At 36.6% G+C, this 26,817-nt stretch overlaps 1 long non-coding RNA gene across 1 annotated transcript; it reads right to left on the bottom strand.

Moving 5' to 3' along the window:
* Positions 1-1,229: 1,229 nt before the first annotated feature.
* LOC309624753 lies at positions 1,230-15,417 on the bottom strand. The gene is made up of 2 exons (XR_014242112.1): positions 9,324-15,417; positions 1,230-9,010 (listed from the first exon to the last, which is right to left on the bottom strand). It is a non-coding gene; the product is annotated as an uncharacterized lncRNA (long non-coding RNA).
* Between the last annotated feature and the right edge of the window lie 11,400 nt (positions 15,418-26,817).

Here is a 26,817-nt window from a genome sequence, read left to right as displayed (position 1 = left end):
AAAACTTCTTTCAATAAAAAGATATTTCCGCCAAATCTCTAAGATTAAGAAAACAATCTTACTAAAGTGTTTTTTAAAGCATGTTTCTATTTAAAACAATAGATTGATTTCCTACATTGAAAAATGAAGGCAATATTCTCACAATTTTTCCCACCTTCCCACCTGCAGCCTCCTGTATTGGTGAGTTATCTTAGTTTATATATGTTTTATACAATATTCTTGTTTATAACTTTCACATTCTATTCTGTAACCATAATATGCATAGTTTTTTGGCATTTTTCCATATTTCAATGAATTCTGTATTTACAACTAAGATTTTAATCCTGATGCCTCAATTCCTGAACTCTATTTAGATTCGTTTCTTAATTTGGCTGAATTTTATCAGCCAATATTTTTTTGTTTTATCCCCAAGAAGTATATATGGATGTTTTATTCCTTGAGTTCTTTCCTGGTTAGAAATATATATCTGTTGTCCTAGTAAAAAAAAAAAAATTGAATCTAGAGTGGGCATAATAATCCTGAGTCACAATTTCTCTCAAAATTTTATTGGTATTGATTTATTATCATCTGGCTTTGAATATAGTTTGGAGAAAGCTGAGGACAGCCTGATTTAGTTGCTGTAGGTTTGTTCTTTTTTGTTTATTTTGGCTAGATATTATCTTTATCATTTTGTATAGGGGAAGATAATTACTGTGATGAAATTTCAAACAAAATTTTTCATTATAAAAAGTTGTTTGCCCCACTTTGTATTCTACACAACTTATTGGCTATGCAGTCACACTCCATTCTAAGAACTGATAGAGCCACAAAGTAACTCGATCACAAGAAGGGTGAGGATTTGATCTGATGTCTTCACATAAAATTCAAAAGCAGGATGTAGTAAGTATTTATCACCAATACTTATTTATAGAATTTGGCATAATTTGCTCTCTTCCTGTATTACAAATACATACTTATCTTCTGCTACATAGATAACTGAGTATATTTTAGGTTATTTTTCATCAAGGTCTATGTCATTAATCTAAATAAGCATTTTGAATCTGGATTACTTTCATCAACCCCTCAGATTTATTGATGATATGCTATACCTAAATACCTACTGCTTATATTTTCTTTGACATGTTCAATTTGCTTGCCAATACTGATTAAAAGACTGCTATTTTTAAATACCTTTCCATGATAGCACACATTATATGACATCGCCTGCTCAGGAATATGCTTCATTGGCATTTGAAATTTGATTTATATTTGCAATTTGTAAAAATCAATTTGATAGCATTAAAATGCATTTTTTGGTAATATGTTAGACTTAATGTAGAAAGAAACCTATCATAATGCATAGAAAAGATATATAAAACATAAAAACTAGCTTTAACTAAGGTAAGAAAAGTAAAGGGTATAAATGACCCAAATCCATAATTTGATAAGACTGATGGAAGATCCAAGCCTGCAATTTCCCTGAGGGCATCTCTGGATATGTAGATGCCTGGGTTTTAAAGTATTCACCAGGTGGATGAACAGGCAACAAATCCTGCAGTCTGAAAATGATGAGATGCTGGATTAGAGATTCCTACTTAAAGTTAGGGTGACAAAAGGTTGTCATACTAGAAAGAAAAAAAGTGCTAAAGAAGGATACTTTCCTATCTTAGCTTCCTCTATACCTGGAGAGAATGTAAAAAAATAAGATCTCACCTAAGAATTACTCACCTTGAACACATACTCATAATGAGTTCAGAGTTATAATTCAAACCTAAGTTAAAAATTATAAATGTTCTGGGTTGTCAGTGCCCCTGGGAGTAGGACAGAAATATATTTAAATAATTTCAGAACCAACTATTTTAAACATAAAACTCAAAGTATTGTCATGGGCAGCATTGCTAAAATCATGAGATCACAATAAAAAATACACAAAAAGAATTGAGAAAACAAGCCATTATGAGCAAGAACATAGAGACACAACAAACAATAGCCTCAGATATGCAAAGACTACAGAAGTTGAAATGATTACATATATAACATTAAAAACTGAGACACAGACCCAACTAAAGGTGGAAATCTGATAAATGGTCTAGCTGACATTGCAGAATACTAAGTAAAGAATTGGCTATTCAAAAAATGGTGCTAGGATAGCTGTTAACACATAAGGGAAAAAATAAAAGATTGACACATCACACAGAAATCAAATTAATAAGTACTTAAATGTGAAATACAAAACTTTAAAACTTTTAGAAGAAAACATAAAAGAACATGTATAATGAAATAAGAAGCACAGACCATTTTAAAAAATAAGAAATTACATTAAAAATAATTCATTTTTCAAAAGACATCATAAAGGACTTCTGTTTTAGGGGATGAGGAATGTCTCCCACTATAAACAATTAGAAAACTGAAGAAATATATATTAATTCTTTTCAGACATTAGACAATGGGTAGTGCATAACTGAAATTCCTGAGAGAAAGGAAAAAAATGAAGTCAGCCCTACGATCACCCCAGATTTCTGTCTCTAAGCAATTTCTAGACCATGGCTCGTGGAGTGGGATATAAGCAGAGCCTGGTGGTCTCTCAATGAGAAGATGAGACAGATACACCAAGGTGGTAAGAACTTAAGGAGGAGAGTATCAAGGGGAAGGAGCTACATAGGGTAAAGTGTCCATAAATTGTTGACTCTTGAGTCTTTGACCATATACTAAGCTATGTATTTATACACTAAAATAGGCCAAGTGAAGAATAACTTCCAGGGAAAGAAAGTTTTCTTGGGAACTTTAAGCCAAACAATTTCAAGACATAAAAAATGGCTGAGAATCATCCAAGATCATACAGACCATAATGAAGGGACCTTGTTGAATCCATGGAGCTTTAAGTAAGTATCCCAAATATCAATACCTTAATTTCAGGACTAAATTAGCCTTAGTATAGGGGCTACAATATACATGACCTTAAAAACCTTCAAAACAGGCTTTGAAAGAATGAAGTCGCTATGCCAGAATTGTAATTTCCTTCCGGGAAAAAGGCCAACAGTCTCTGAGTACAACCCACTCAAGCAATCAATCACATAAACTTCATAACGTCTGGGATCTAATGAAAAGTTGTAAGACATGCAAAAAAAGAAGAAATATGTGATTCATTTCCCAGAAGGAAAAAAAGAGACCTAGTAGTCACAGAAATGTTGAAATTAGCAGACAAGGACATTAAATGGCTTTATAAGAAATGAACCACTAATACATGTAATAATATTAATAAAACTCTATGGCATCACTGTAAGTGAAAGAAGCCAGACATGTAAGACTATACCCTGAATTATCCCCTATATATAAGATGCCAGAAAATGTAAAACTATAATAATAGAAAACAGATCAGAGGTTGCAAAGAGCTTGGGATGGAAATAGGGGATTTGCTGCAAAGGGACAGAAGAAAACTTTTGAGGTGATTAAAATATTTTTGGTTGTGGTGGTAACAGGACTATTCTTTTTTTTTTTTTAATAAATTTATTTATTTATTTATTTTTGGCTGTGTTGGGTCTTCGTTTCTGTGCGAGGGCTTTCTCTAGTTGCGGCAAGCGGGGTCCACTCTTCATCGCGGTGCACGGGCCTCTCACTATCGCGGTCTCTGTTGTTGCAGAGCACAGGCTCCAGATGCGCAGGCTCAGTAGTTGTGGCTCGCGGGCCCAGTTGCTCCGCAGCATGTGGGATCTTCCCAGACCAGGGCTCGAACCCGTGTCCCCTGCATTGGCAGGCAGATTCTCAACCACTGAGCCACCAGGGAAGCCCCAACAGGACTATTCTTAATTTATGAAAGTGTTTCTTGATTTTGGTGGTGGTTACATGACTATATGTATATAAACACTTTAGAACTCATTGAACTGAACATGTTAAAAGGATAAAATTATATATAAATTATGTCTAAATAAATCTGATATTTTTGAAAAAGAAGATATTATAACTGTGTGAAAACAAATGGAACTTACAAATAAATGAATGAGAAATCAAGAAAAGAAAACATCAAAAACAAAAAGTTCAATGAACAGGATTGATAGATGCTGTAGAACAGAAGATCAGGGAAATAAAGAGGTAGCACTAGAAACTACCCAAAATGAATCACAGAGGAAAAGGACTGAAAAAAGTGACCTGGGAAACAATACCAAATTCTCTACCATGCATGTCATTAGAGTCCTAGAAGGAAAGGAGAAAGAAAAGAGAATAAAAAATATATTTGAAGAAATAATGGGGTTTCTAGAATGTGCTGCTTAGTATGTAGACATTAGGAAAGAGCACTGCTTCAGCCCTAGCAAGGAAAAAGCCAAATAATATATAAAACTATACTGTTTCCTGAACCTATCAGAGAACTGAAGTTGCATGACAACAAACTAACTACAATCTAAGGAAAGACAGGCACCTTCAAGAAATGGGCCATCAGCCCTTACTCACTTGGAGCAGAACACAGGAGTAATATGAACCACCATACTAGCGGGTAAGCTACAATTTTTAGCAAAGTACCAAAGGCCAAGTGCAGGTGAGAGTGAAAGCATAGAACTCCTGGAATCCACAGATACAGGGAAGTTCACACCCCCTTGTAGTTTCTTCTTTGCAGACTTTCACAAGGTGATTATAACAAAAATTGGGACAGTCCATCAATGAAAGCAGCCCTGCTAGATCCTTCTTCCCTGTGGAACAAAAGCATTAGGACTCCAAGTGAAGGACAGCAAAGGCCGTCATCTCCAGGGTACAGGTAAAGATCCATTGAAGCTGGGGTAAGAGAAAGGAGAAAATATTCTCTACCCCTGGGAGAAAGGGATTTGACCATTACAGGTTTAGCCTGATAGAAATCATTCTCAGCAGGCTTTTACTCCAGAAATCATTGTTAGAGGAAGTTTTTCAGGCAAAAGGAAAATGTTATCTGGTGAAAGCTTGAACCTACATCAGGGGTCAGCAAACATTTCCCATATAGTGTCAGTAAATAGTAATACTTTAGGCTTTACAGGATTCTCTTGTAAGTACTCAACTCTGCCTTTTCAGCAAGAAAGCAGCCATATACAATATGTAAATGAATGAATGTGGCGGAATTGCAAGAAAACATTATTTACGAAATCATGTGGAAGGCCATAGTGCACCAACCCTAATCTGTGCAAAGGAATGAGGACCATCGGAAATGGTAAATATACTGGTAAATATAAAACATTTTTTTTCCTATTTCAAGGTTTTTTTAATCAAAAACTTGAAGCACTACTTCCCTACGGCAACTTATAATAAAATAAAAGACATAAAACTAATAAGCTCAATTGTGGAAGTAAATTGAAATCCTTAAAAAATACTCAGTTAATCCAAAAGAAAGCCACAAACAAGGAAAAGGAAACAAACAACAAAAAAGAGGGAACAAATAGCAAGAGAATAGAGGCAAACCCAACTCTATTGAAAATCACATAAAATTTTAATTATATGAAATGTAAATTATATAAAATTATAAAAAACATTATTATATAAAATGTAAAAAGGCAGAGATTGTCAAATTGGTTTAAAAAGCAAAGCCCAGCTATATACAAGAGGTGCATTTTAAATATAAAAACAGAGATAGAAAATGATAAAACATGTAAACGTGCATAGGAAAGCCAGAGTGGCTACATTAATATCTGACAAAATAGACAAAGATAAGAAGTATTGCCAGAGATAAAGAGGGACTGCATAATTTCTGACAAAACGTCTGAACATTCTTAAAGTTCTTTATCAGTATTGGCTGCTTTTGATATTTCATTTTTTCTTTGTCACAAGTTTTTGACAACTTGATTAAGATGTGCCATTGTGTAGTTTTCTTTCTGAGATAAAGATGGTCAATTCATCAAGAAGACACAACAATCCTAAATACGTATATGCTCACCTAAGAGAAGAGTATCCAAATATGTAAAGCAAAAACCAACAGAGCCAAGGAGATATAGCTACACCCATGAGGTTTTTTTAAAAATGTAACATGTACACATGAAAAGAATCTAATAGGTATATAGAAAACAAGAAACTAATAGAGATGTAGAAGACTTGGAATAATACTATCAAATTTACTGAATTGACCTAACAATTCACCCAACATCTGAAGAATACATTTTTTAAATGTACAATTCCGTGGTTTTTAGTATATTCTCAAAGTTGTGCAACTATCACCACTATGTATCTAACTAAGAACATTTCCAACACTCAGAGAGTGTCTGTACCCATTAGCAGTCATTCCTCATTCCTCCCTCCCCTTCACCACTGGCCACCACTGATCTGTTTCCTGCCTCTATGGGTTTGCCTATTTTGGACATAATATACAAATGGAATCATCCAATATGTGAGGCTATGTGACTTTTTTAATGTGACTTCTTTCTCTTAATGATTTTAAAGTTCATCCTTATGCAGCATGGATCAGTATTCCGTTTCTTTTTATGGGTAAATATAGGTACACTCTGTTTTGTTTATCTATTAATCCATTACAGCTTTCCTCAATATATTTAATTTATTCATCACTAATTTACTTCCATTGGGGTGTCAGAGAGCCAAAGGAAATAAGAAGTCAAAGAAGAGTTAGGAACAGGAGAGAGAAATAAAGATACTCAGTTTAGACATCAGTCTGCTGGATTTTTACTCACTTTAAAATCCAAGTCCTCTAGAAAAGGCATGGACCTTTCTGCTTCATGGTATCCCAACAAGTCTTAATTCCAAAAACGATATATCATTTTCAAACTGTAAACATCATTTCATTTACTTTTATTCATAATTTTTTCACTCTCCTTGAGATTATAATGAAGCTCAGGGAGAGACATTTAAAATTTTTTGCATGCTCTGAGAATAATTTCTCAGATAAAATACCACATTATTCCCCTATAAAGCAGCTGTAACTGGAATTAGTTCAAGCTGGCAATATTATTTTATATGAATTTATTATAAATTAAATGGTAATGTTGGCAGGATTATTCAGGAAAAGCCTCTCTTCCCAGTAATGTCATTTTCCCATAAATTTATGTCATTCCTATAGGTCATGCCAGCAGCTCTTGATCTGCATTTTTCTGAGGGGTTATACTAAGGATACTTTGCAGGAATTGGCCCCTAGAGTCTGGCGAGGACTCTTAAAGATAGCATCTTTTAGGCCTGAATTTAGTATCTCCAGAAGCTGTCACCGCAAAGTCCATTTTTCATATGCTCACTCACCAGAGAGTGAAAACTTCATTTTCTGGAATGAAAGAATATCATTTGGAATATCACAAACTGGTATTCTCTTCTTCATTCACAAATATTATTCTCCTTATGATAATATACCAGTAATTTGTATGGTCCTAATTTGCTAATTAGGAACATAGACATTTAAACATAAATAAGTTATATTTTACATTTCCTAAGCAAATTTTACCTTTATTTTTGAAATAGTATAATTAAGATTGTAAGGAAAACCATTTAGATGCCCTAATGAACAAGTGGTATTCAAGAATCTCCAAAACATCTACAAACATATATTCAAACACAAACAGCCTTGAACTAAAAATAGCTATTTTGTTAAAGTATATCTTCTAAAAACTCTTATACAGTACTCTGTGCATTTGATAAATATTTATTGAGCTCCTACTATGTCTTCTTCTAGGCGAGGTAGGCTGGGACCTGGGAGTGCTTGCACCTGGACAAAAGGCTCCTTGAGCAATGGGATACAGAGAAACTATAATCGACTAAAAATAACTGCATGCATGCACAAGTTGGGGCAATTATGAGCAATAGGATACAAAAAGGCCACAACACACTGCCATTTCTGAGGTGCCGGGAGCAAAAGTAGGGCACTGCACGTGATTCTTGCACGGGGCACCACCAAAGGGGTGGACAGACCACCTAAGCTACACCTCCTGCCCAACCCATAGATCCGCCCCCTGTTGTTATCCCATTTAAGGATCCAAGCAGCTCCTTTCTGAGAGCGAGCAGGAGCATCTGTTTCTTGCTTTCGCTCCTTGTGCTGCAGCACGAGCACCAATAGAGCCTTGTCTGAAACCCTCATTTGGCCTCTTATCAATATCTATTGATTAAAGATTCCAGGGGCCCAGGTCTGTAACATAGGTGTCTGGGATACATCCAGGAATAAAACATTGGGGGAAGCGAAAGAGAAACAAACAGTAAATATAATGAATACGTAAGTTATTTAGTATGTATGTTAAAGGTGATAAATTTTGTGGGAAAAGGAAAAAGTAGAACTAATTAAGAAACTAAGAAAAAGGAATGCTGGGCAATAGTGGGGGGTGGAGGGGATATAATATCAGCCACAATTTTAAATAGGGTGCTTAGAATAGGCCTCCTTGAGAAGGTGATGTTTAAAGAAAAACGTTCAAAGTAGGTAAGGGAGTGAACTGCATGAGTATCTGGAAGAAGAACATTCCAGGCAAAGGGAAGTGCAAATATCGTAAGGTGGTATGTTTCGAGATCTCCCTAGTTATGATAATATCTTTGATTTTCTTCCAGTCCTGAAGGATCAAATCCTTGGGCTCTACCTCTTCTTTGTCTTCTTCATATAATGAGTTTACTTGGCCCTCCTGAACCCTTGGCCATCACGTCCTTCTTGGTAGTACCTTTTCTCAGTACTTTTATGCATCCTGCATAGATGGCCTCAAATGCCTCCAAAGCTGTCTCAGGGAAAATGACATTACTGGGAAGAGGGGTTTCCTGGATAATTCTGAGGGGACTGCCCTGGGGGTCCAGTGGTTAAGACTTGGCTTTCCAGTGCAGGGGGCGTGGGTTCAATCCCTGGTTGGGGAGCTAAGATCCCACAAGCCTCGCGGCCAAAAAACCAAAACATAAAATAGTAGCAATATTGTAACAAATTCAATAAAGACTTTAAAAATGGTCCACATCAAAAAACAAAAAAAACAAAGCTATCTCGTTGGTCTCTCCATCTCACTATTCTGGTTGATCACGGATCTTTCTTACTCTTTCAGTAACTCCCTATTACTTGTTGGATAAAGTACAGGTTTCTCAGCACTTAAGAATTTCTCGTATCTGCTCTCTCATCTATCTTTTATATTTTTTTAATTTACTTATTTTATTTATTTATTTTTGGCTGTGTTGGGTCTTCGTTTCTGTGAGAGGGCTTTCTCTAGTTGTGGCAAGCGGGGGTCACTCTTCATCGCGGTGCGCAGGTCTCTCACTATCGCGGCCTCTCTTGTTGCGGAGCACAGGCTCCAGACGCGCAGGCTCAGTAGTTGTGGCTCACGGGCCTAGTCGCTCTGCGGCATGTGGGATCTTCCCAGACCAGGGCTCGAACCCGTGTCCCTTGCATTGGCAGGCAGATTCTCAACCACTGCACCACCAGGGAAGCCCTCATCTACCTTTTTATCCGCATGCTCCCAACTCTCTCCCTCCAGGCCAAAATTGAACCACAAACTTTCTGTACCATTTCTGGCACCTGTCCACTTTTCACTTTTCTTACGCTCTTCTCTCTCCCTGAAATGTCCATCCCAGCTCTAGCTCCACCTTTTGAAATCTAAACTGCTCTTAAAGGACCCACTCACACACCACCTCACTTCTAACATGTTTTCTTTTTTTTTTATTAGAGTATAATTGCTTTACAATTTTGTGTTAGTTTCTGCAGTAAAACAAAGTGAATCAGCTATACATACACATATATCCCCATATCCCCTCCCACCCTCCCTATCTCACCCCTCTAGGTCATCACAGAGCACCAAGCTGAGCTCCCTGTGCTATACAGGAGCTTCCCACTAGCTATCTATTTTACACATGGTGGTACAGATCAAGAGCAGCTAGCATGACCTATGGGAATGACATAAATTTATGGGAAAAATCAGGGAAAATGACACTAATGGGAAGAGAGGTTTTCCTGGATAATTCTGCCAATGTTACCATTTAATTTATAATAAATTCATATTAAATAATATTGCCAGTTTGAACTAATTCCAGTTACAGCTGCTTTATAGCAGAGTAATATAGTCTTACTTAAGTATTTTATCTAAGAAATTATTCTCAGAACATTCAAAATTTTTAAATGTCTCCACCCCCTTTAAATGTCAAAATTTTTAAATGTCTTCACTGTAATCTCAAGGAGAGTGAAAAAATTATGAATAAAAGTAAATGGAATGACGTGATGGCTCCCTCTTCTGAACGTCCAGAAGCACTTTGCACTACCCTTACCTCATGGATCGTGCTCTGCTTTGCATTATGTTTGCTTCTAATAATACAATAGTCTTCCAGTAGATTGAAATCTCTTTTAAGTTTAGCCACAATTGCTCACGCATTTTTATAGCATGCACAATATGCACCACAAATATACAATCAAATGGAATGAACTTGTGACTGAACCTTCTAGGAAAAAGCAGAGAATACACAGTTGATTGGAATTACACTTCACAGTGTTCAAGTATTAGAAATCTGGGCTGTGCAAGGGGCTACAGAGGTAGGTATGAATGACTGTAAGCTTTCCTCCAGAAAAAGTTGTTAGCAGTAATAGAAGTAAAAATTGACTCTGGGACTACTAATATACTTGCATGTTAATATTATAATAAAATAATAAAAATAGTGATGCTAATAACTGACCATCATTGAATGATTATTATAAGTTTGGCACTGTGGTTAATACTTCATTTGACTTACTTTATTTACTCCTTATAAGACCCCATGAAGTAGGTATTTAAATTATTCTCTTCATTTTCAGTTGAAGAAACAGAAGATGGGGTGGGTTAAAGTAACTTACTAAAGAGTACTTTTCCACAACACCACAGATATCAGTTCTTGGGAAATAATAACACAAATTTTTCTTCGTATATGAATTTATCTATAAATTTTCATTCATTCAGTACTTTATATGTTACTCTTTGGTGAGCACTCCTGGCCTCTACATAAGAGTCTCCCATTTACTAATTGAATAAAGTAGGATGACTTAGTTTTAAGAATCAAAACTTTAAAATACAAACCTGTATTAGTGAATCTAGAAGGGCTTTTTTCATAAAATGCCCACAGTTTTATGTGTTATTAAAAGTGACCAATAATAAGAAATAAATCCTTCATAGATTTTACTGCTGAGTTGAAGGAATTATTCCATTGAAAGCTGGAGCAAAATTCTTAAGCCATCATCTAGTAAAATACCTGCAGGTGGGTCCATATGTCAGCACACACTGACTTTTGCATAATCCCTCATTTTCTTATAAAGTTAGGAAGAGATTTTCCTAACGAAATGATGTAGATACTGATTATAATTACACAAGACTGTTTCTGCTCTATGAGTAATATTTGACTTCACAGTTCAAGAAATGGACTCTGGTCCTTCAAACTCATCGGCCAGAAAGAAGGAGTTAGGATAACCACTGCTTTAGAGGACCGTTTATGTTGAGGAAAAAAAAGCCTTTGGATTAGACAATTATGGAAGTCCAAATCCTTGGGTTTAGAACTGGAAGAGACTATTGAGCAAGATTTTATCCTCTACAAATTACTAGAAAAGTAAGCCCAAAAAACCCTTCATCTAATTAATGATGTACAGTATCCATGACAAATAAACTGTGACAATTAATGCAACAGAATAAAATTGGCAATATCACAGTATCAGAAAGAGAAAGTTGTGTGCAAAGCAATGGGATTTATAACTGGGTAATTAGGGGAATTATAATAATAATTGGAATGTCAAGAAGGGCATCACTTTTATGTAAAAGATACAAAGCACAAATTAAAAATGTCATGTTAACTCTATATGGTAAAAGAAAAATTGGTCACTTATGCTTTCTAAGTAAAAAAATGTGAAGCAGAATAAATACTCTCTCATTGATCATTCAGATGACTACGTCTAAAGCATTTTAATTCATTTCATTGTATCCTAAGTCACTGGCTCTACGGTTGTAAGAATCAATTAGGCTAGAAACTCCTCAAAGTCAGGAACCGAGTATCTAGTGAAGAACTTTTAGTATCTATTGAAGTAGCATTTATGATGATTTAAAAATCAGTAGGCACTCAATAAATGCTTATCGAATAAACAGTTTTTCCTTTAGGTTGCAGTTGTAGGCAGTTTATGTTCATAGGTTTGAGCCAATACTCTTGAACTTTTTTTCACATAGAAATTTTTGAATTTGGCATTCAGTTTCTCAAATGGAATTTCTAGATGAATGCATAAAATAGGCCTTTCACCCTAGGTATCTATCACCATACTTACCAGCATAGCTCATTGCAAGTATCCTTGTGCCAAGCTCCAATTAGCAGTGATAAAGAATACAGGACTTTAGCTCTGTAGCTCACTTGGCAAATAGTGCACATACCATAGTCCAGAAGGCCCTGAGTAAATGTTTGCCAAAGAGTGTAGCACATTTTACAAAGTAATAGAATTTGTAAAAAAAATCTCTAGCCCCAGGATAGAAAAAGATTTCCATCCCTCTGTGGTCCATATCTATTTGCAATGGAGAGTTGTACATTGATCCGTCGTGCAGTGAATCTGTCTCTCTGGCCACTATTGATTTCAGTTTACCCAATCAGCAAGGTTCACAGACTTAGTTTTAAATGGGTTGAGAGTATATGGACTGCCAAAGGATAACTATTTATCAAGGGAGCCCTGGAGCCATTGGATGAAATTAATTTGTTAGTAGCCTGGCACAGTCTACTATATCTATCAGAGTTAGATGAATGTTGAAAGGTTTCAATAAGGGAACAAGCCCCTTATTCCCTCCTGCTATTCTAATGCTCCTACCAGTTTCAAGCCGTCCAGTCTTACTCTTTTGAACAATCACGTATCTGCACCTTCTTATGTCACTTACTATGTGTAACAAACTGAGCTAACACTCAAAAAGAGGGGTCCTGATTATAACCATTAAGTCACTTTGGGGCCTCAGGAAATCTACATGTCACATCCATGCTCCAATTTCTTCATCTGTACAATGCATATGGCAGCAGCTGCTCTTCTCAAACTTACCATCATTCTCATATTTCTCTGCCTCACAGGGAAACACTGAGGACCACTGAGAAAATGGATTCTACGTCCTAGCAGGCAGTCATTCCAGTGGTCCTCTTAAGAACAAAAAGGACTCCTATACTCCTTCTACAGCTTCCTTTATTGTCACATTTATGCACCCCTTCCCTAACCCAACATCTCTACTATCTAATAACAAAAATAGGGAGTTGTACTGATTTTAAGGTTGGGCAGTTTTAGTTCCTGCTTTACTGGTCAGAAGATCAGCTCTTCTGAGGCTGGTCAGTTCCCACTTAGAGTCTACTTTTCCAAATGAACATAGGGTGCCACTTTCAAACAGAAGCAAAGGTAAATCCAGCCCATCTCTGTTCCTTGTCTTGGCTAATGGTATTACCTATTGAAGCATCAATTCCTCAAGTATTACCCTCCAAGCACCTCTGCCCAAATCTAGCTACTTACCGCATTTCACCATTTCTCCTGCTGCAAAGTATCTTAAGTCTGTGACTATTCAATGTCATCACTTATATCTTCTTTAGACCCTTGTTATTTCTAAAATTAATCACAACAGAGATATAAGTAATCATTCTTGCATTCCACTATTTCCAGAATTATCTTTTAAAACACCAAACTCCTTATACCATTCTCCTCCTTACAAGCTCCCAATAACTGCTCATCACCTACAAAGTCCAAAGTCATCAGCATGTCAAACAAAGCCCTTTAACATCTGGCAAATCTCTCAGCTATACTCTCACAATGACTAAATTCTAGTTATACCATATTACTCACTCATATAGGTTAGGTTCCCCCAGAAAATGGCCTTTGGATGGGATAGAGAAGTAATTTGGAAGGTGGTGCCAGAAAGCACAAGTAGGGAGCTGTGAAACTGAAAAAGTCAAGAGAAGAAAGTCAGAGTATGCTAATAAGTGATTACCATGTGGGCTCAGATGTGCACAATTCCCTCAGAGGCTCTTAGTGACCATGTAGAACACACCTCAAAGTCATTCCACCCAAAGGGCAAGGGCTCTGGGGTGTTTGTACTTTAACTTCCATCTATCATATTTTAAGGGCAAGTCCAGCGTGCATTAACTACCTGACACTTCCAGGCTGCAGGCTGAGCACACACCTCTGGCCAGAGAAGGCCTTCAAGCAGAACTTAAACTCTGGCAATGAGGAACCACCAGCATGAATGTGTATAGAATGCTGAAGGGACCTAGCCAGGACCCCAAGAGTAACTGTAACACTCACAAATCTGCAAATATGCCCTGTTCCTCCCTATCTCTGCCATGTTTTTTTTTTGTCTTTGTTCATTTTTAATACTGTTGTCTCTATCTGAACAGTGCCTTTGCCCTACTTTTCCTCCTGGTAAAAAGTCCACACCCCTTGAGACTTCTTCACATGTACCAGGCTTGTTGGACTTTGTCTTCTGGGCTGCGTAAGACCTATGCAGACCCGTAGCAGAACAGCAGCTACATTACTGTAAATATCTTTTTACTTCCATCCTTTCCCTGCTCAGTGTAAATCACTCACATTTGAGTTAATAACAAGTCCTTTACTTTGATTGCATTTTCTCAAACAGAAAGCTTCAGGGTATAGAGGCAGATCATAGAGCTCTAAGGGCCCTTGGAGAATACACAGTTCAATCTTTCATCTCACAGATGAGAAGTGTCTTAGTCAGTTTGTGCAGCATACAATAACAGAATGCCATAAACTGGGTGTCTTAAACAACAAATATGTTTTTTCTCACAGTTTTGGAGTCTGGGAAGTCCAAGGCCAAGGTGCAGGCCAGTTGGTTCCTGGTGAGAGCTCTCCTCCTGGTTTGCAGAAGGACATCTCACTGTGTCATCACATGATAGAGAGAAAGATCATCTTTCTCATGTCTCTTATTAGAGCAGGCTTTCTCATTTTTTGCAGTATGAAGAGGCTGAGAATTTTCTTCAAAAAAAAAAAAGCAAATCCTTTTTGCTTAATAATTCCATTTTCAAGTTCTCTCTCTCTTCTCACATTTTACTATAAAAAGGAGGAATCAAGCCACTCCAATACTTTGCACAGAAATCTAGCCAAGAATACAATTTCATCTTTCCCAAGTTCTACCTTCCATAAAATACTAGAATATGAGCACAGTTCAACCAATTTCTTTGCCACTTTATAACAAGGATTGCCTTTTCTCCATTGTGCAACTACATGTTTCTCATTTCCATCTGAGACCTCATCAGAATGGCCTTTACCATTCATATTTGTACTAACATTTTGTACATTATTATTTATGTAAGGTCCAAGAAGATGGAAACTTGTTCTATAGCTTTACTCTATGCTTTCCGAGCTCTCACCAGAATGACCTTTCAAATTCCCTTCACAACAATCTCAGTTTCTTCTAGAATGCACCCAAAACTCTTCCAGCTTCTATTACCAGTTCAATTTCACATTTTTAGGTATTTGTTACCCTAAACTGAGTGGCTTAAATAAGCATTTGTTTCTCATCGTTCTGGCAGCTGGAAGTCTGAGATCAGGGTGTCAGCATGGTTGGGTTCTTAATGAGCGCTGCTTCCTGGTTTACAGATGGCCGCCTTCTCACTTTGTCCTTACATGGTGGAAAGAGAACTAGATAGTTCTCTGGCCTCTTCTTATAAAGTCACTAATCTCATTCCTGAGGACTCCACCCCTCATGATCTAATTACCTCCCAAAGGCCCCACCTCCAAATACTATGTTGGGATTAAGATTCAACATTTATATTTGGGAGGAACACAAACACACAGTCCACTGCACATGCCCACCTGGATGCCTATTAACCCCAATCCTAATTCCCTTTCTCATCAATAACCCTACCATCCTTCTCTAATATACTTTCCATATTATGGTATATATTATTTATACCATATATTTACAGTACAGTATGCCATCTCTTGCTAAGTAAGGAAGTTCCTTGAGATTTAATCTTTGCCTCAAATATCTTTATACCACCATAGTACCTTATACATGTTTTCTGAATAAAGTAATGGATAAATGAATACACAAGTGAATGAATAGCAAAAAGAAACCAACCTTCTGTAACTGAAAAAATTAGCCACTGTGGACTTAGCATGCTCTTACTTATTCCAGAGATGATTAACAATTTCACGTAAGTCTAGTGTCCCTACTAAGAATACAGGTCTACACTTCTAAGGTTATTTTTAAAAATAACTTTTAAGTATTTTCTGGATGTTTTGATGCCTTGGTGCAATGGATAGTATTTTTCCTTCCTCCATTGGGGTAGATAGTCCCGGAAATAGAGACTACTTGGTACATTTCTTCCCTCACACTGGGGTCATCTAAATTGGGAGAAAGAACAAGCACTAGGCTAGAATCAAACAAAGTTTTTACTTAAAATTTTTGAAGTATTTTATTATTACTATTATATTATTGAGCCTAGGGTCCCTAACAGTATTTTGGTTCTCCTATTTGCTGTGCAACGAACTCCAGTAGGTCACTGAGATATAAGAAACAGAGAGGACTAAAGCATAAGTTTTAGAAAAGCTAAACGAAAAAAAAATCCTGTCCTTTGATATGGGAATGATAAGAAAATAGAAATGGCTATTTAATTTTGACAGTAGGAAGCATTTGAGTCAGTAGATGTACTTTGCTTTCCTCCTTTTTAATATTTTTTCAAATCTTCAATTTTTTTTTTTTAAACTTAAAGACATGGCCCTCATACATACTTAATGAGTGGAAAACTTTATTTTTGGAAATGAGAATTTTTAAGCTTAAATTTATGCTGTGTTGTTTTTTGAAGAAAAATTGTCTTCACTCACAATGATAATTATTTTCTCTCTGCTTTAAAAAAGTAAAATAGGCTTTTTATACTTTTGAGGATATTTTTGGTTTAGAAACCACTGTTTGAAGGGTGAAAAAAAAGCTAATGGAACTTATTTATGAAGCACAAATAGGAAATATTAATTTGCTAATGAGTGAGAGGGTGTTCGCAAATGTAATGCTGCAGACAAAGAAACTTCTAAGGGATTTTTTGGTAATATGTTTTAGGAGTGTTTAATTTATTGCTATGTAAGTGAATAACATGTACCAAAAACTCTACTATTTCATGAAAATAGGGATTAAGTTTCAAGACACTTTTACTTAGGTCATTGGTAGAGATATACTTCTTTCACTTGTAAATTTAAAATTTTCCACTGGAGAGGAGCAGTAGCTAGTCAAATTGAAACATTAATCTTACACAGAGTAACAAACAGTGACAACAATAGGAAAAAAATGCAACAACAAAGATTTCCATGTTTTTGTAATTTCTCTTAAAAATTCAAAGTGTCCCAAACCACAGGACACCTTAGTTGCAATTCAGAAATCACTGGATATTGTTTTAGTTCTTTCAGGCAAGGGTAACTTGATATATCAAAGGGCATCCTCTGGTTCTACATGAGTTTTAATGAACTACCCATAGGAGAAATAATAATAAAAAACAAAAAAACACTGTGTTATTGAGCTTGATCCATTTCCCAAGTGGCATACAGGAGTTAGAGCAAAGTGTCAATAACTCAAAGGCCACAGGCTTCTGGGCGTCTCTTTGTTCAGGAAAGATATACTCTGCTAGTTCAATTTCTGGTATTTTATCTTCTTTCTCACTAAAAATTCAACAGTCTTAGCGATTTCTGAAATCAAATTAATATGTTAGTTTCAGACCTCAAACAAAATGAAGAAACTTCATGCAATAACAAAACAAAGCAAAACAAAACTTAACTCTTTTTCCAGAAGCACTTACATAGACATATTAATGGATATGTTTGTGATCTTTGGAAATAATAACCTGAAATGATACATTTTAGAATCATTATCTGATATTATCCCTGGGAAGAAGTTTCTTCTGAAGTATATAAAGTGTATTTCCCTCAAATCTGCAACATTTCAATTTGTTAAGGAGGGAAATTTTTAGTAGTATTGTGAAAAATTAGAAGGCAAAGCATTTGATGGTTGCTTACTTGGCAAAATCTGGCCAGCAAAAACAAAACAAAACAAAACAAAACAACAAGTTTAAAAGAGAAAAATCAATGGTAATCACAGAATTTTCTCATCCTTAATTAGGAAATGGGAAAAGTATCTTATTCTCTTGCTATTATATCATCACTATTTGTGATATTTTATTTGTGAAATATGAATGCAATTACTCCCCAGCTTGTATCCATATCTCTTTCAATATGACTTTGCAGATTCTCTCTTCAAGAGATTAATTTTCCTAGTACTTGGGCTGCCTTATGACTTTTCCTAGCTAGTTGACTGTGGCAAAATTGATATGTGTCAGTCCTGAGCCTAGGCCTTAAAAGGCCTATGCAACTCTTTGTGCACTCTTGGAACTCTGATCAGCTGCTATTTGAAAAAGCTGAGCTAGTCTCCCAGATGCTGAGAGACATGAGCATTTATCACCTGCCCTGGGTTGGCAGATAGCCAGCCACCAGAAATGCAAGTGAGGCCATGCTAAAGCAACCAAAACGCAGCAAAACGCAGATACACAAGCAAGCCTAGGAGAGACTGGCTGATCTAGGTCAGACTGGTAGATCTGTTGCCAGAGCTGCTCCAGGTCTTTGCTCAAAACCCACCAACTCTCACCTTTAGCAGGAGTGTCCTTGCTCAAAACCTGCCAACTCCCCTACCACCTTTAGCAGGAGTGAACATAAGTCTTTAAGTTAAAGCATTCTGAGATAAGAAAGGAAGCTATACACAAAAAAAGAAAAAGACCATATGGAACCAGCTGTGACCAAGATGGTGAGGAATCTGACCTCCAACAGACCCAGAGTCTTATATGTTGATTTTACTACATTAGCATATTAAATGACACACTTACTGGCAGCCAGGGCCTGGACATTAAGGACCAAAAAAAGATAAAAGGGGGTGGCACCCTGCTCCCTCCAAAAAGCCCTGCCCCTTCCCCCATAGACTAATGCATATGCCTCCCCAGCATTAGCCTCACTCCTCCTCCTTTGCTTTCTCTTTAAAATTAAATCACTCTCGCCAGGTGGGCAAGAAATTGATCTGTGAACTTTGCTCCAGCTTCTCCATTCTTTGGCCACTGAATAAAGCTTGAGCTGTGTAGATTTCAGCTTCAGTTTCATGATTAGCCTACTCGAACCCAAAAAACCCCAATGGAAAAAGAACTCTCCCCCGCAGAGGTGGAGAACCTGGGCTTGGCTAGGGCCTGAGCAGGGTCCATACAACTTAATTTGTTAACAGATCCATCCAGCCAACCCTCACTTGTGAAAAAAACTAAATGGTTATATTCTTAAAGCCACTAAATTGGGGGTTTCTTTGTTACACTGTAAAAGAAAACTCATGTGCCATTTGAAAACTTTATTCATCTTATTATCTAATTTTTCTAATCTAATTAGCTCTCATTTAGGATCTAATTGAATGAAATTAAGAGAAAGATTCCAATGAAGACATTTATGCTCTAACTGCTCATTCATTCTAAACTTAATTTCAAGGTATCTTGCTATATAGCAAAGTAAAAATTGTTATAACAAGACAAATCTAGAGCTCCTTCTAGTTCTGAATTTGTGTATGAATGGGGTAGGGGAAGAAGTGGTACCCAGCAGGACCTTGTGAGGCTCCTGGGCACAAAAGCCTTTCTGTGTCCCTCATTTCTTGATTACAGGAATTAGGCTTCATTCAGCCTCCATGACCTTCCCTGAGTTCCAAGAAGCAGCTTTAAACAGTTGCTAATCAGGGAAGGGAGGGGATGCTGAGACAAGGAAGGAAAAATCAAAAGAAACAATAGTGCAGCCTTGGGGCAGGGTCCTGGTTCCACGTCAAGGGATACACATAACAATATCTTTGAGCTGTTTTGCTGAAACCCCCACTAGGTGGCAGAAGTTAACTGTGTGCTGCCCACAAGCACGGAGACCCCAGACTGGTTAGAACCAGAAGGTTGATGATGCTGACTCCCACTTACCACACCACCAACCAATCAGAAGAATGTCCACCAGCTGATCATACCCTCTTTGAACCATTGCTATAAACTCCTCACTACCCCTCCAGGTCGGGACACACAGTTCTGAGGGCATTAGCCAACTGTGGCTCACTTTGCTTGGCAAAAAAATAAAACTATTCTTTTCTACTTCACCCAAAACTCTGTCTGAGAATTAATTTAGTATTGGGGTACAGAGGCTGGATTCAGTTTCAGAAGTAATACACAAGGATAGAATACATTGTCTCTGCAGTACCTTCCTTCCATTTCTAGAGACTAGTGGGCAGGGAAAAAGGAAAAGATGAAATTCCAAAGCTTCTGTTTGTTCTCTGTGCTGGTAAAAGTTGAGATCCAAAGTAAAAGGCTCTTTTAGAGCCATGCTTTGCATAACAATGGAAATCAGGTAGGATTAGCACAAGTAAATGACAATAGAGTTTGGGGGTTTGTCAAATCCTCCCATGGGGTTCAGGACATGGTACCCTGAAATATGGCACCTTGGCATACTGAATATTTTAAGCTGAAAGAGTTTGAGAAAACAGCAGATGAATGAATGTCACTCTGATCTTCACCTCTTCCTTCTCCCCTAAGCAGGTCATAAAACCCTTCTGTGAAGGGTGCCCTCCCCATAGAGGTAAGGAGCAACCTTATCTCTGAAGACAGAGGGACCCTGAAAAATACTCAAACAAACAGGCCTTGCCTAATTTCCCCCAGTTTATTAAACTTATCTCATACTCTGCCCTATCATCTTTCTTCCTCCCGGGCTCTACACTCTGCATCAACCTAGCATAAAAATACTCAGATTTAACCATTTCTTCGAGTCTTTCTTTCTTTAAGGCAGCTCCCATATCATATAAAACTAATATTAAAACAAATGTTTATGCTTTTCTTCTGTTAATCTGTCTTTGTGAGTTTAATTTTCAGACCCAGCCAAGGACTGTAAGATAATTAAGGAAAACATTTTTTCTCTCCTACAATTCTTTATTTAAAAAATTATTTCACGGGCTTCCCTGGTGGCGCAGTGGTTGAGAATACGCCTGCCAATGCAGGGGACACGGGTTCGAGCCCTGGTCTGGGAAGATCCCACATGCCGCGGAGCAACTACGCCCGTGAGCCACAATTACTGAGCCTGCGCGTCTGGAGCCTGTGCTCCGCAACAAGAGAGGCTGTGATAATGAGAGGCCCGCGCACCGCGATGAAGAGTGGCCCCCACTTGCCACAACTAGAGAAAGCCCTCGCACAGAAACGAAGACCCAACACAGCCATAAATAAATAAATAAATAAAATAAACCCAAAAGTTAAAAAAAAAAAAAAAAAGCTGAAATATTTAAAAAAAAAATTATTTCACTTAATGTTCACTGCCAGTATTAGCCAAAGAGAGCAATGGATATTGAAGGGAGATGGTTCATAATAGGTGGAAGAATCATATAAACCCAGTGATCAGAGGAGAACATTTTGGAGAAGGTTCCAAATTCAAGTTACTTGGGCAACCCCAGGAGTACGTACCTCCTAAGAGAGGAGGCATTGTTCAAATATTGTGTTATTATTCTCAGTTTACATGGAAACTAAGGCTCACAGCAGTAAAGCAACTTACTAAAAGTTCCAACATCATAAATTTCAAACACTACAGTCTAAGGACAATCTCTTATTCTTCCAAACAAGGTTCTGAAGAAAACAGACCTTCAAAACTAATTTAGAATATCTTCTTTGCCAACCTAATTCCTTGGGTCTGATTTAAAACCCCTTCTTAAAAAATGGAAAAATGTGGCTCTGATTTTCTTCTCAATCTATTTTGCATTGAAAAATAGTATAGACAACTGGCATCCTTGTTACATAGATCCTCCAAAACGTGCAGTCACCCTTAATTTCTCTGAGAAGAAAACAGAAGGCACTACTACAAGAATTTGTTATTAATATTTTAGCATTTGTACCAATGCAGGTATAGCCCTCAAAAAAGATTTTTTAATTTGCAGGCTCCATCAGCAGGAGTCATGTTGTCTCTCAAACCTGTGGCTTATATTTTGCATAATCCTCTACAAAACATTAGTTGCCTTCCATATTCAATTAATAAGTCCTTAAATCGTAAAGTAAATTATACCCTGAAATAAAAATGAAAGAAGAGCAGTAGCTATGAGTCTTTGTTATTGGATTAACATCAGTCTTTGTAAGTTTTTGTATGCGCTTAGCTTATTTATTTCATCATCATCATCATTCCAAAAAATAAAAAAGATTGTCATTTTCCTGATAGGAGATTAACAAAAATTGGATAGGCTCAATTTTTCTGGAAAATGTACATCTTAATAAATATCTGTGCCATACTGCCATAGTAGCTACATTTAGAAAACAAGTGCATTTCCTTGAGAATTGAAATTATATCATTTGTTAAGTGTCGGTAAGTAGTACCAAATTGTTTACTAATAATATTCTAGTTGATGGAGCCCAGGGAAAGTGACAGAAATAAAATACTGATAAAGACAATACTGAAGTTCCAACATGGGTTTTCTCATATTTCCAAGGAGTTTGTAAAAAATGTTTACTGAACATCTTTATTCAAGGAGCTATGCTAGGGATATAGGGGCAATAAGACATAGCTCAAGAAGCTCCAAACCTTAGACAGATATACAGGTAACAGCCCGATGAGACAGAATGTTCAAAATGCCATTGGAGAGGGACAAGGAAAGATCTCTAAAGGAATTGTCCAGCCAGTAAAACTTCTTTATTGCTGCATGACTTAATTCCTTTTTTTGTGCTACCTTCAGATACAATGTGCTTCGGTTACCTCATGAATGTTTTTGTAAGTTGATCCCAAAAACACATTGATAAAACTCTGAAATTTTTTACTTTTATCTGAAAAGAGGATGTCTCCAATGGGAATCATATTCCAGGAATTCAAACTACCAAACCCTGGTGAAGAGTTCGGAACTTACAAATTAGTGGAAGAGATAAATAATGCATAAGAGATACTTTCTCTCTGTATTAGCCTCCTTCCTTTTCTAGAGGCCAGTGGAACAGGGGACAAAGGACAAAATTCCAAACTTCTGTCTATTCTCTGTGCTGCTAAAAGTTGAGATCCACAGTAAATAACTTTTTGTATAGCCATTCTCTGCAAGATGATGTAAACCAAGTGTGATTAACACAAAGAAAAGAGTTTGGCAAATCCTTTCTCCAAAAAGCAACAATAAAGCTTGACAAAATTGTCACAACAATTTCAAGACTCTGGAAATTCACTAAAGACTTAGAAAAAAGAAAAAGTTGTTCAAAGAAAAACCACGAAAACTTTGGCAAAAACAGTAACAGTCTGTATACAGCCCTGTTGCCCAAAGCTTTGCCGATAACCCTGCCCCAGGTTGGTCGCTGCAATGGTTCTGTAATGGTAGGACAAACCATGAGAACCAGCAGCTTCTCTGCCAGGAGGGGCTCACTAGGTTTGAAGCAGAAAGTAGAAAAACTGCTCATTCAGGCACATGGTCATAAAGCAATAGCAATTTTAGTAACAGACAGGGAAAGCCAACCCCACAGCTAACCTGAGGTTGCAGCTCCAGTTGGGGCAAGCAATGGAAAAACAGACTAGCCAGATATTCAACAGGGAGGTCTAAGGGATGGGATTAGACATAGGGAAACTTGATAAGTATCCACACATCCCTGCAGGTCTGGAAAGCTGTGTTCATGCGCAAGGCTGTGCATGCATAGAAGAGACCAGAGAGAGTTCTAGCAATCCACTTATCCCTGGTTGAACATGATGCCATGTGCACAGGCAGAGGAAGTACAAGAAGACCCAATGGAAGACAAAAGCCTGAGATTTGAATACATTTCCCAACCCACGTGCAGATTCACATACAGATTCCATATGGAGAATGAAAGCGTTACTGTCTCAAGGTATTTGAATACAACCTCTGTTTAGTCATTGGCTGAGATATAATGACACAGGAGTAACCACTGGGAAGCTAGGTCTTATAATTTAAAAAATAACACTTTTTGAGCAGAGACATTAACAAATACATATTGAGGGAGAAACAAACTATACAGATTTAGTTCAAGCAAGTAACTAAAGAAAATTTAATAGAATCCAGAGTTGCTATTATCTAGAATATTCATTTTTCAATTATGGATTATGAGAGATATGCAAATAAATAGAAAAGTGTGGATACAAATGTTGGATTTGGCCGACAAAGACTTTAAAGGTAATTATAACTATATTCAAAGAAATTAAGTAAACCATGTGTAAAGAACTTTATGACAGCTTTATTGAGATATAGTACACATACTATATAATTCACCCACTTAATGTGTACCATTCAGTGGGTTTTAGTAGATTCACAAATATGTGCAGCCGTCACCACAGTCAAGTTTAGAACATTTTCATTACCTCAAAAAGAAATGCCGTACTATTTAGATACCACCCATTATTCCCTACTCCACCCTCCAGTCCCAAGCAATGACTAATCTACTTTCTAAATTTATAGACTTGCCTATTCTGGATATTTCATATAAGTGAAATCACATGAATTTTTTTGTACAACTGGCTTCTTTCACTTAGCATAATTTTTTCAAGGCTCGTCCATGTTTATTTTAGGGGAAAGCACCCATGCTCTTCCATGTATCTCTTCATTCCTTTACGATCGAATAATATTCCTCTTTATGGCTAACACATTATGTTTATCCATTCATCAGTTGATGTACATTTGGATCAATTTCATCTTTGGTTATTATGAATAGTACTACTATAAACATTCATTTACAAGTTTTTTTTTGTGTGTGTGTATACATATATATATATATATATGTCAACATTTCTTTGGGGTATATACCTATGAGCGTAGTTGCTATAACTCTGTTTAACTGTTTGAGGAATTCCCAGACTGCTTTCCAAAGTGGTTGCCCCACTTTACTCTCCCACCAGCAGTATATGAGGGTTCTGATTTCTCCACATCTTCACCAACACTATTTCTTATCTTTTTGATCCTAGCCACCCTAATGTGTATGAAGTGGTATCTCATTGCAGTTTTCATTTGCATTCCCCTGATGGCTAATGATGTCAAACATCTTTTCATGTTCAAGTTGCTCACTTTAATATCTTCTTAGGCAAAGTTTCTGTATAGGCATTTTACCAAATTAAAAAAAAATTTTTTAATCATTATTGAGTTGTATGAGGTCTTTGTGTAGTCTAGAATAGTGCTTATCAGATATGTGATCTGTAATTTCTCCCCTCTGTGGGTTGTCCTTTCAGGTCCTTGATAGTGTCTTTTGAAGCAGAAAAGTTTAATTTCAATGAAGTCCAATTTATCTATTTTTTTGTTTCTTCTGCTTTTGGTGTCATATCTAAGAATCCATGGCCAAGGTCATGAAAATTTACCCTTAAGTTTTCTTCTAAGTGTTGTGTAGTTTTAACTATTATACTTAGGTCTTAGATTCATTTTGTGTTTTTTGTATATAGTATAAGGTAAGGGATTGACTTTTTTTGGTACGTGGATAGCCCATTGTCTCAGCACCATTTTTTGAGAGTTTGGGATCGACATGTACACACAGCTATATTTAAAATGGATAACCAACAAGGACCTACTGTATAGCACAGAGAACTCTGCTCAATGTTATGTGGCAGCCTGGATGGGAGGGGATATTGGGGGAGAATAGACACCTGCACATGTATGGCTTAGTCCCTTCGCTGTGCACCTGAAATGATTACAACATTGTTAATTGGCTAAACTCCAGTATAAAATAAAAAGTTAAAAAAAATCAAATATGTAACCATCAGACAAATATAAAAATCATATAAATAAGAAAACATAGCAGGTAACAATGACTTTTTTGCAGGAAGTATGGCCAAAGTATCTGTGAACATGCCTACGTCAAATAAGAATAGAGGAGTGAAAATTGAATTTGCAGATCCACAGTATCCTCCCTTTATGGAGTTGATGGAAAAGGCATGTATAGTCAGGGAACGGAGACAGTGTCTAAATAGAAGAAATTCCAAGATATGTCTCTAGTTCAGAAATATGAGGTCAAGGGGAATTCATATCTTCTTACACGTGGAGAGTACTAGGGAATATTCTAGGAAAGGGAGAGAAATTGTGATCCAACAGAGAGATGTAGTGAAGTCCTTGAGAAGATGAAGAGAGAGGAAGAGGAGAATAGGACTTTCATTTTAAGCACATGGTTTAAAAGTTCTGAAAGTTGGCTTCCTTAGTTCTCTTTCCTTTTATCTGCCTCTCAGCAAACTAAATTGAATGTTTCTGCTGATGTCTGGATACAATTGTATTGAATACATTGGTTAAGAAGGTTATAAATAGGTCAAAATAATGGGAAAAAAATACTTTTCTTAATCTATTAAAGGGTCTTAGGACCCTTGTTAAAAAAACACTTGATTATAGATGTATGCTTTATTTTTGGACTCACAGTTCTGTTTCATCAGTGTATATCGTTATGCCAATGCCACAATTTTACTTTGTAGTAAGTTTTGAAATTGGGAAGTGTGACTACCACAACTATGTTCTCCTTCGTTAAGAATTTTTTAGCTATTTTGAGCCCCTGGTAATCCATATGAGTTTTTGGAATTATCTGGTTAATACCTACAAAGAAGTCATCTGGGATTCTGATACCAATTGTATTGAATCTGTAGTTCAATTTGGGTAGTATTTCCATCCTAACAAACAATATTAAGTTTTCCAATCCATTAATATATTATCCCAATTATTTTGATCTTCTGAAATTTCTTCCAACAATATTTTGTAGTTATTTAAGAGTATAGTTTTTACAATTATTTTGTTAAATGTATTCCTATTTTTTATGTTATTGTAAATGGAATTAGAATTGTTTTCTTAATATCATCTTGAAATGCTATTACAACCATGAGAAATACTATAAATTGTGTATATTGATCTTGTGTCAGCAAACCAGCTGAACTTGTTTATTAGTTCTAATCCTTTTTAGTTATTCTTTAGGATTTTTATATACACACTTCTATCATCTGCGAATAGAAACAGATAG

This window comes from Balaenoptera borealis (assembly GCF_965194805.1).
Source record: "Balaenoptera borealis genome assembly, chromosome: 2".
In the NCBI taxonomy this organism is placed as follows: domain Eukaryota; kingdom Metazoa; phylum Chordata; class Mammalia; order Artiodactyla; family Balaenopteridae; genus Balaenoptera; species Balaenoptera borealis.
Note: the sequence above shows the minus strand (reverse complement) of the source record. Positions and strands in the feature narration are given on the sequence as shown.